This window comes from Pongo abelii, chromosome 6 (assembly GCF_028885655.2).
Source record: "Pongo abelii isolate AG06213 chromosome 6, NHGRI_mPonAbe1-v2.0_pri, whole genome shotgun sequence".
In the NCBI taxonomy this organism is placed as follows: Eukaryota; Metazoa; Chordata; class Mammalia; order Primates; family Hominidae; genus Pongo; species Pongo abelii.
In genome coordinates, this window is record NC_071991.2 from 5,806,241 (window position 1) to 5,814,744 (window position 8,504).

An 8,504-nucleotide genomic window follows, 5' to 3' on the forward strand; every position below is an offset into this window, starting at 1 on the left:
GTAGCATGATCTCAGCTCACTGCAACCTCCGTCTCCCAGGTTCAAGCGATTCTCCTGCCTCAGCCTCCCTGGGTAGCTGGGACAACACATGCGTGCCACCATGCTGGTTAATTTTTGTATTTTTAGTAGAGAAGTGGTTTTGTCATGTTGGTCAGGCTGATCTTGAACTCCTGACTTCAGGTGATCTGCCTGCCTCAGCCTCCCAAAGTCCTGGGATAACAGGCGTGGAGTCACCATGCCTGGCCCCAAGCCAAATTTCTTATTTTTTCTTTGACCACAACTGGCTTCCTTCAATTTTACACTGAAAATCAAAGGGAGATTTGAGTCATTTTACAGCTAATTTAGTTGAAATGTCAGGCTTGTAGTTAAGCAGATTGCTAGTAACGGTTTAAAAAATTCCTCATGAGTGGCACACCAGTGGCCCCAACCTGTGAGAAGAAAAGAATTCTGATGATGGAATTTCTACTCTTAACTAAATGTAAGTCTCTGTATCAGGTCATTTAACTCTCTGACACCCAGTCTCTTAATCTGGGCTTCGGATAATACTGCCTATGTTTAAATCTTGGTTTCACCATTTAGTCAATCGGTGGCTCCAGATAAATTGTTCAATCTCCTAGGCCAATTTCCTCATTTGTAAAATGAGAATACAGTTGTTTTAAAATTAGTTGCGGGTAGGTAGAGTGGCAAGTGCCCAAGTCCCAGCTTTACTGTGGATGCTGAGGCAAGAGGACCCTTTGAGCCCAGGAGTTCAATGCTGCAAGTAAGCTATGATAGCACCACTGCACTCCAGCATAGGCGGCAGAGGGAGAACCTACCTCCAAAAAAATTCATTGATTTTAAAAAATAAAAACTTTTTAAAAACTAAATCAGTTGAATTACATAAAGTTTTAGCACAGTGCCTGACATATACTGTGACATGATGCTATTTTTATTAACTGTTACCTGCGAAACAGAAAAATGAAAATAGCTATTCTTACATTATAACGCTATGTTGAAAAATAAGAGAAGCCACTTTGTGTATGGTAAATACCATCAAAATAAGAGCATTGTAATCACAAGTACACAGGAAATGCAGTGCTTATTAATAAAATACAGTTCAAGGGGGGAAAAAAATCTTTATTTTCCCATTCCAAGTTACTTTTTTTTTTTTTTGAGATGAAGTTTTGCTCTTGTTGCCCAGGCTGGAGTGCAATGGTGGCAATCTCAGTTCACTGCAACTTCCCCGTCCAGGGTTCAAGTGATTCTCCTGTCTCAGCCTCCCAAGTTACAGGCATGTTGCCACCATGCCCAGCTAATTTTATATTTTTAGTAGAGATGGGGTTTCACCATCTTAGGCTGGTCTTGAACTCCCGACCTCAGGTGATCCACCCCCCTGACACTCACCAAAGTGGTGAGATTACAGGCGTAAGTCACCGTGCCTGGCCTCTTATTTATAGTTGTATTTCCAATGCCTAGCACAGTTGTTGAATGAGTGGCTCCAAAAACTTCTTCCTCTGTCAAAGACTGGAGCTGTTATTCATCATGGCCATAGAACCAGAGTCAGGAAACATGGCCTAGGCAACAATTAGGATTTTCTTCAGTTATCAAGCATTGCCCATTACAGAAAATATGGGAAACAAAGGAAGTCAGGAAGAAAAGAGAATCACTCACGGTTCTCTCACCCAATTTTCTGGTTTTCAAAATCTGACCTTCACTTCCTCGTGACCAGAATGCTTGAGTCTGTCTTCTACAAATCATTTTTTTCTCCTTGTTCTATTCATGCTGCTTCTCCATTTTTCCTTATGTACATGCTCCTAAACTACTACTGCATGATCCTGGGGCTCTGTAGGGCCCCTGGCTCTCCAGAATACTTTCTGTAAATATGCCTGCCACTTCTGCAACAGATTTGGGGGTCATTATAGACTTTCAAATTTAATGCGTTAATCCCTTTGACTTCCCAGCAAAAAGTGGACAAAGCAGGCCAGGCGCAGTTGCTCACACCTGTAATCCCAAAACTTTGAGAGGCCGAAGTGGGTGGATTATTTGAGGTCAGGAGTTCAAGACCAGCTTGGCCAACATGGTAAAACCCATCTCTACTAAAAATACAAAAACTAGCCAATTGTGGTTGCGGGCGCCTGTAGTCCCAGCTACTTGGGAGGCTGAAGCAGGAGAAATGCTTGAACCCAGGATGCAGAGCTTCCAGTGAGCCTAGAATGCGCCACTGCACTCCTACCTGGGTGACAGAGTGAGACTCCATCTCAAAAAAAAAAGAAAAAAGAAAAAAGAAAAAGTGGGCAAAGCAGAGCTAGGCACAGGCTGGAAGAAGATGACACGCCCATGTCACACCAGGCCTCCACAATACCTCTTCCTAGCATATTTTTAAAAATGTCTATAAACGACTGTTTTTCATTCAAATACCAGTTGCTCATCCTAACCATTCTTTGGATATCCATCCTTTTGTAAGTCTGTACTAACATAATCAATATTAAATCAATACAGAAAAAGTTTACCGTCAGCTCTCCATATCCATATGTGAAAGCTGTGGATACGGACAGCTGACTGTACTACAGCATTTTATATAACAAGAATTGGTTACGCATCATCGGGAATACATCAAAAGAAACTCTCACATGGATTTTGTCTCAAAGAACTCAGAGTCCCATCAATCAGAGAATAAAGTCACTAGTGCAATAAAGAGACTATAGCTGGGCACGGTGGCTCAAGCCCGTAATCCCAGCACTTTGGGAGGCCAAGGCCGGCGGATCACGAGGTCAGGAGATGGAGACCATCCTGACTAACACGGTGAAACCCCGTCCCTACTAAAAAAAAATACAAAAAAAATTAGCCGGCCGTGGTGGCGGGCGCTTGTAGTCCTAGCTACTCAGGAGGCTGAGGCAGGAGAATGGTGAGAACTCGGGAGGTGGAGCTTGCAGTGAGCCGAGATCGCGCCACTGGACTACAGCCTGGGTGACAGAGCAAGACTCTGTCTCAAAAAAAAAAAAAAAAAAAAGAGACTATAGGGGAAGGGCAGGTAGTCAGGGAAGGTTTCGCAGGAATAGCCATATCAAGCTAAAGTGAGAGCCGTGTCAGATCTGGGTTTATCCTTTAAAAGCACAGCAGCCCCTGACTCTACTAAAAAAATACAAAAATTAGCTGGGTGTGGTGGCACGTGCCTGTAATCCCAGTTACTCTGGAGGCTCAGGCACAAGAATGGCTTGAACCCGGGAGGCGGAGGTTGCAGTGAGCTGATATTGTGCCACTGCACTCCAGCCTGTGTGACAGAGTGAGACTCTGTCAAAAAAAAATAGAGAGAGAAAGAAAGAAAGAGAGAAAGAGAGAAAAAGAAAGAAAGGAAGAAGAAAAGAAAGAAAGAAAGAAAGAAAAAGAGAGAGCGAGCGAGCACAACAGCTTTCATTTAGGGCTCCTGGGCCGACAGTCATCAGGTGAAGTCTGAATACCCTGCTGAGAGATCACACAGGAAGACCTGACACTACACGTGGAGGGAAAGAGCCAGTGGAGCCCGGCCTTCCAGCAGTCTTTGACAAGGCATGTGAACGAAGAAGCCATTGTGGAAGCGGATGCTCCAGCACTGGCCACCTCTGCTAACAACATGTGGACCAGAGAAAAATGGCCCAGGTGAGCACTTCTCAATTCTCCTGACTCATAAAACTGTCAACAAACAAAATTACTCTATGAAGCCAGTAAGTATTGGGGTGGTTTGTTATACATCAACAGATAACTGAAACAGAGCTCAGATTTTATTTTCTAGCCAATGGGAAGCAATGCAATGACAGCTGTGCTTCAGAAAAATCAACCTGGCTGCAATGTATAAGATGGCCTGTAGGAGACAACCAGTGCCAGGAAACCCAGGAAACAAGAGCCAACAGTACCTAGGGGGAGGAGAAGAATACAAGACACTGACTGCAGAGTTAGAGTCGATGGGATCTGTGTATATCACTGGCCATCAGGGCAAGAAGAAAGGAATCAAAGTTGACCTAGACGCTGAGATCAGGTGACCACAGGATGGTGATGCTATTAAGAACAAAGCAGATGATGAGTTCAGAGAAAGAAAACGAAAATTGTGTTAACTTTAATATGTGGACAAAATAACTATGGAAAAATAACATCCATCATTATGGATATAAATATGCAAACAATTAGTCTAGAGTTTAACAGCTTTAAGAATCCTATTATTGGTGTATTTTTACAATAGGAAAGGTTTTAAATCAAAAATTAAACTCAAAATCTTCAGTGGGCGGGCTAAATAGTTTAACATAAAACATCAAGATTTTCTTCAACTGTCCAATGAAAATTGGTTTAGAAACTAGGACAGATAAGTAAGTACATCCTCATGTGTGGAGGGTAAAATCAATGTTTTCAACGATCTTTTTAGAACTGAAATCTTCTGTGACCAAAGGACATGCTTCTGCTTCTAGCCCAAGTACTGCTTTGCAGGCTCCATCCCTTGACATATTTTCATACGGCACTGAGTTATTTCTTTTAAACCACAAATCTCACCATGGTGGAACCAAAATCCTTACCATGGCCTACAAAACGCTACCATCACCTGACCTTGCTGACACAGCGGGCCTTACCTCGTACCTTTTCCCCCCGCATTCACCATTCAGTAGTAACGATGGTTCAGTTCCATGACTTGCTCCTTCCTGCCACTGCAGGTTCTTCCCCAGCTGAACTACTCTTCTTCACTGCCTCTTGGACCAAATTAACTCTATTCATTGTTTGGTTCTTTGCTTTCTCCTCAGAGAAAAATTGTTCCTGATTATCCCCTAGATGTTCCTCCCTGGTTCAATCACACAACATACCTCATTTCTTCAAAGTACTTACAACAATAATTTAATATACTTATTTAGGAAACTACGTGTAATTTTGGTTTCCTCTGCTAAAACTTAAGTTCCAAGAAGGCAGAACCAAAGTGTCACTTGATCTGAAAGCCCCAGGACATAGCATCCTGGATGGCACATAGTAGATGATCTTCAATAGTAGATGTACTTTCAGAATAAATAGCACTCACTAATTATAGCAGGATAATTAGTGGCATGAACTCTGGGCCCAAACTGAGTTCAAGTTCCACGTTGACCCTTGCAAGTTTTGGGACTAGATATTTTTCAGCACCTCAGTTTCTTTTTTTAAAATTATTTTTGAGATGGAGTCTCGCTTTGTCACCCAGGCTGGAGTGCAGTGGCACAATCTCGGATCACTGCAACCTTCGCCTCCCGGGTTCATGCGATTCTCCTGCCTCAGCCTCCCGAGTAGCTGGGATTACAGGCGCACGCCACCACGCCTGGCTAATTTTTGTATTTTTAGTAGAGACAGGGTTTCAGCATGTTGGCCAGGCTGGTCTCCAGCTCCTGACCTCAGGTGATCTGCCCGCCTCGGCCTCCCAAAGTGCTGGGATTACAGGAGTGAGCCACACCATGCCCGGCTATGTTCTATTATCTTTAACAATAATGCAAATATAATAATGACATCAAGTATGAGAATGAATTATGTCTCTAAAGAGCTAGAATATAGTAATGCTTAGAATTTTGTAAACACATTAAATAGTAGCTCATAGTAGAGTCAGCAAATACCAGCTCTCTCAACTATCCTATTCATTAACTTTGAATCTGCCTCACTCATACCTAACCCTTCTTTATCAGATTTCTCCACAGGGGCTTCAGGAGTTCTCTTTTATTAGCTGCTGCTACTCTAATCAGGGTAAAAATCTAAAGCCTCGAATGAGGTTTGCCAGGGGGTCCAAAATCTGGCCCAGACTCTCCAGGCATTTCCTCAAATCCACCACTACTCCCCACACTCCAGGCGCAATAAATTATTAAATACAAAACCAAGGCAACGCCAGGCCATTTATTAGCCTTCTCCCTTAAAGCAAGCAGACTAAATTGAGATGTTTCATAGAATCTTTCCGCTTCTCTCTCCCTTCTCAGCGCGTAAAGAATGTTCCGGCAGAGCGCGGTGGCTAAAGCCTGTAATTCTTGCGCTTTGGGAGGCTGAGGGTCACTTAAACCCAGGAGTTGGGCAGCACAGCTAGACTCTTGTCTCTTAAATTAAAAAAAAAAAAAAAAAAAAAAAAAGGTTAGCCGAGCGTGGTGGCACGCGCCTGTAATTCCAGCTACTCGGGAGGCTGAGGCAGGAGAATCACTTGAACCTGGCAGGTAGAGGTTGCAGTGGGCAGAGATGGCACCACTGCACTTTAGCCTGGGCAACAGAGCCAGACTCCGTCTCAAAAAAAAAAAAAAAAAAAAAAAAAAAAAAAGGCTCAATCAATGGGCTGGGGTGGGTGGGGCAGAGAGGAGCTGACGGGACATACTACATTTAAACGCACTGCTTCCGAGGGACGCCGATATGCTCTGGTCCCCCACCTACATCCCATTCAGTAAACAAAGGTGATATATATTAGTGTGCCTAACTATTACCCACCGAAACATACAGCAGCACAAACCCATTTTTGTAAGACCCTGTGCCTGACTATTGCAGGAAGCTGGAGGACAAACAACAGCTGGAGAATAGATGAGCTGATGTTTGGCTCCTAACCTCTAAAACAATGCCAACCCAGCCCCTTCCAGGAGTAACAGCTTGAAAACAATACATGGCATTTAGATAGTTTTTAGTATTCCTGGCAATCCCGTTATTAATTCATGGGTCTTCCTCATAAGGGAAGAAACCCCATTTTTGAGGTGAGGCACAGGCCCACCAGGGCAAAATCACCTGGCCAAGCTGGAGCCAGGTGTGTGCGAGGGCCACTGTGAGGCCCTCTGCTCTGCTCACCCTCTACGTCACAGTGCTTCTTCTGTAGGGGAACGTGTGGGTTTTCAGCCAGGGCGCTTCTTACTGAAGGGCCCAAGGGCCCGGGAGAACATATCTGAAACGTCTTTTGAAAAGACTGTGTAGCACTTTGGGAGGCCGAGGCGGAGGGATTACCTGAGGCCAGAAGTTAGAGACCAGCCTGGCCAACACGGAGAAACCCCGTCTCTACTAAAAATACAAAAATTAGCCGGACGTGGTGGCAAACGCCTGTAATCCCAGCTGAGGCAATCCCTGTGAGGCTGAGGCAGGAGAATCGCTTGAACCTGGGAGGCGGAGGTTGCAGTGAGCAGAGATCGCGCCACTGCACTCCAGCCTGGGCAACAGAGCGAGACTCCATCTCAAAAAAAAGGAAAAAGAAGAAAAAGAAAAAGAAAAAAGAACGTTCTCTTTGCACAATCAAAGTACCTAGGACAACTGCTACCCAGGCCCTTAGGGATTCACAGAGCCCTGGCGGATTTGTCAGAAATTTCTGTAACCCGCACGCCGCGCACGCTCCAGGGTTGGTTGCAAGTGGCCCAGAGTCTTGGATCCCTGGTCCCGTTCCACCGGGAGCAGAGCCACCTCGACGCGGGGACAGCGGCCTCGCTCCCTGCCCAGCGCCCGGACACCCGAGCCGGGCCAGCCCCCAGCGCCCCGCAGAAGGGTTTGACGCACTTGCTGCGCCCTCGCGAGTGCCGGGTGACAGTCGCCAACTTTCGCGGAACAACAGGCGCTCCAGATGTGAGAGGAGAGGAGAGAAAACGCCCCCCGCCTGGGCTGCGGTTCACAGGCACGGGCCGCCCCCCGCCGCTCCTCCAGGCCGCGCTCGGGTGCACGGACACCGCCTCCGCGGCGGCCTCGGGCCCGGGGGAGGGAAGCGCGGTCTCCTGGGCTGTCGCTCTCGCGCAGCAGACCCGAGGGGCCGGCCCGCGAAACTTCGCGAAGTGGCAGGAGGGGGCCGCCCGGCCGCTCAGCGCCTTTGTCGCTCCCGCCTCGCCACCGCAGCGGGCTCGAGACGCCCAGCCCAGCCCCTTGGCCCGATCCCGCCCGGGCCTCGGCCCGCGCCCCTCAGCTCCGCGGCCCTCACGGCCCGCGCCCCCGCCCCCACCCCCGGAGCTCCACAGAGGCGTCCCTCAGAGAGGCCGCCTCGCCTCACAGACCCGCCCAGAAGCTCGAGCGCGCCCCGCAGCCGACACTCACTCGCCACTCAAGTCGCCGGCTAGCCAGGCGGGTTCGGCGGCCTTCGCTACCGCGCCGCTTACTCCTCAGAAGCCGCAGCTGCGAGCTCCGTGGCAGCCGCTACACTCCTTCCGGCCCTGCCGCGGCGTCACCTCGCGCCTGCGCACAGCGCCCCCTCCCGACTAAGGACAGGAAGAACCATAGAGGCACTCCGGGTGCTGCGGAGGAGGGACCTGGGGGCTCACCATAGAGAGGGCCGCCTAGCCGCGCCTGCATCCGGGCTCTCTGCCTGTGGAGACTTGACTCCCCCACGAGGCGGGAGGATGAAAGGATCGGAGACCCCCATATCCGACCCCACAGGAGCCACCATCTCCCCAGAGCTGAAAAGGGTATGGGGCAGGTGGTTGTGGATGTTTACTCGCTATCTACTTATTTGCCCTAATTCCTTTGGCAAGTCATTCATTCATTCTGCAATTATATTCTGTGGATTTCCTGTGGGCCACGCAGTGTTCTAGGAATTGGGGAAATTAAGAGTAAAGTGG

General features: G+C 47.7%; 1 protein-coding gene across 2 annotated transcripts in view; it reads right to left on the minus strand.

The window, feature by feature from the left end:
- RNF216 (ring finger protein 216) overlaps positions 1 to 8,132 on the minus strand; it is a 158,549-nt gene extending 150,417 nt beyond the window's left edge. For both annotated transcript variants that reach the window (XM_002817670.6, XM_002817671.5), the window contains exon 1: positions 7,984 to 8,132. The gene's annotated coding sequence lies outside the window, so the exon portion shown is untranslated. The remainder of the gene's footprint in view (positions 1 to 7,983) is intronic.
- Positions 8,133 to 8,504: the final 372 nt, after the last annotated feature.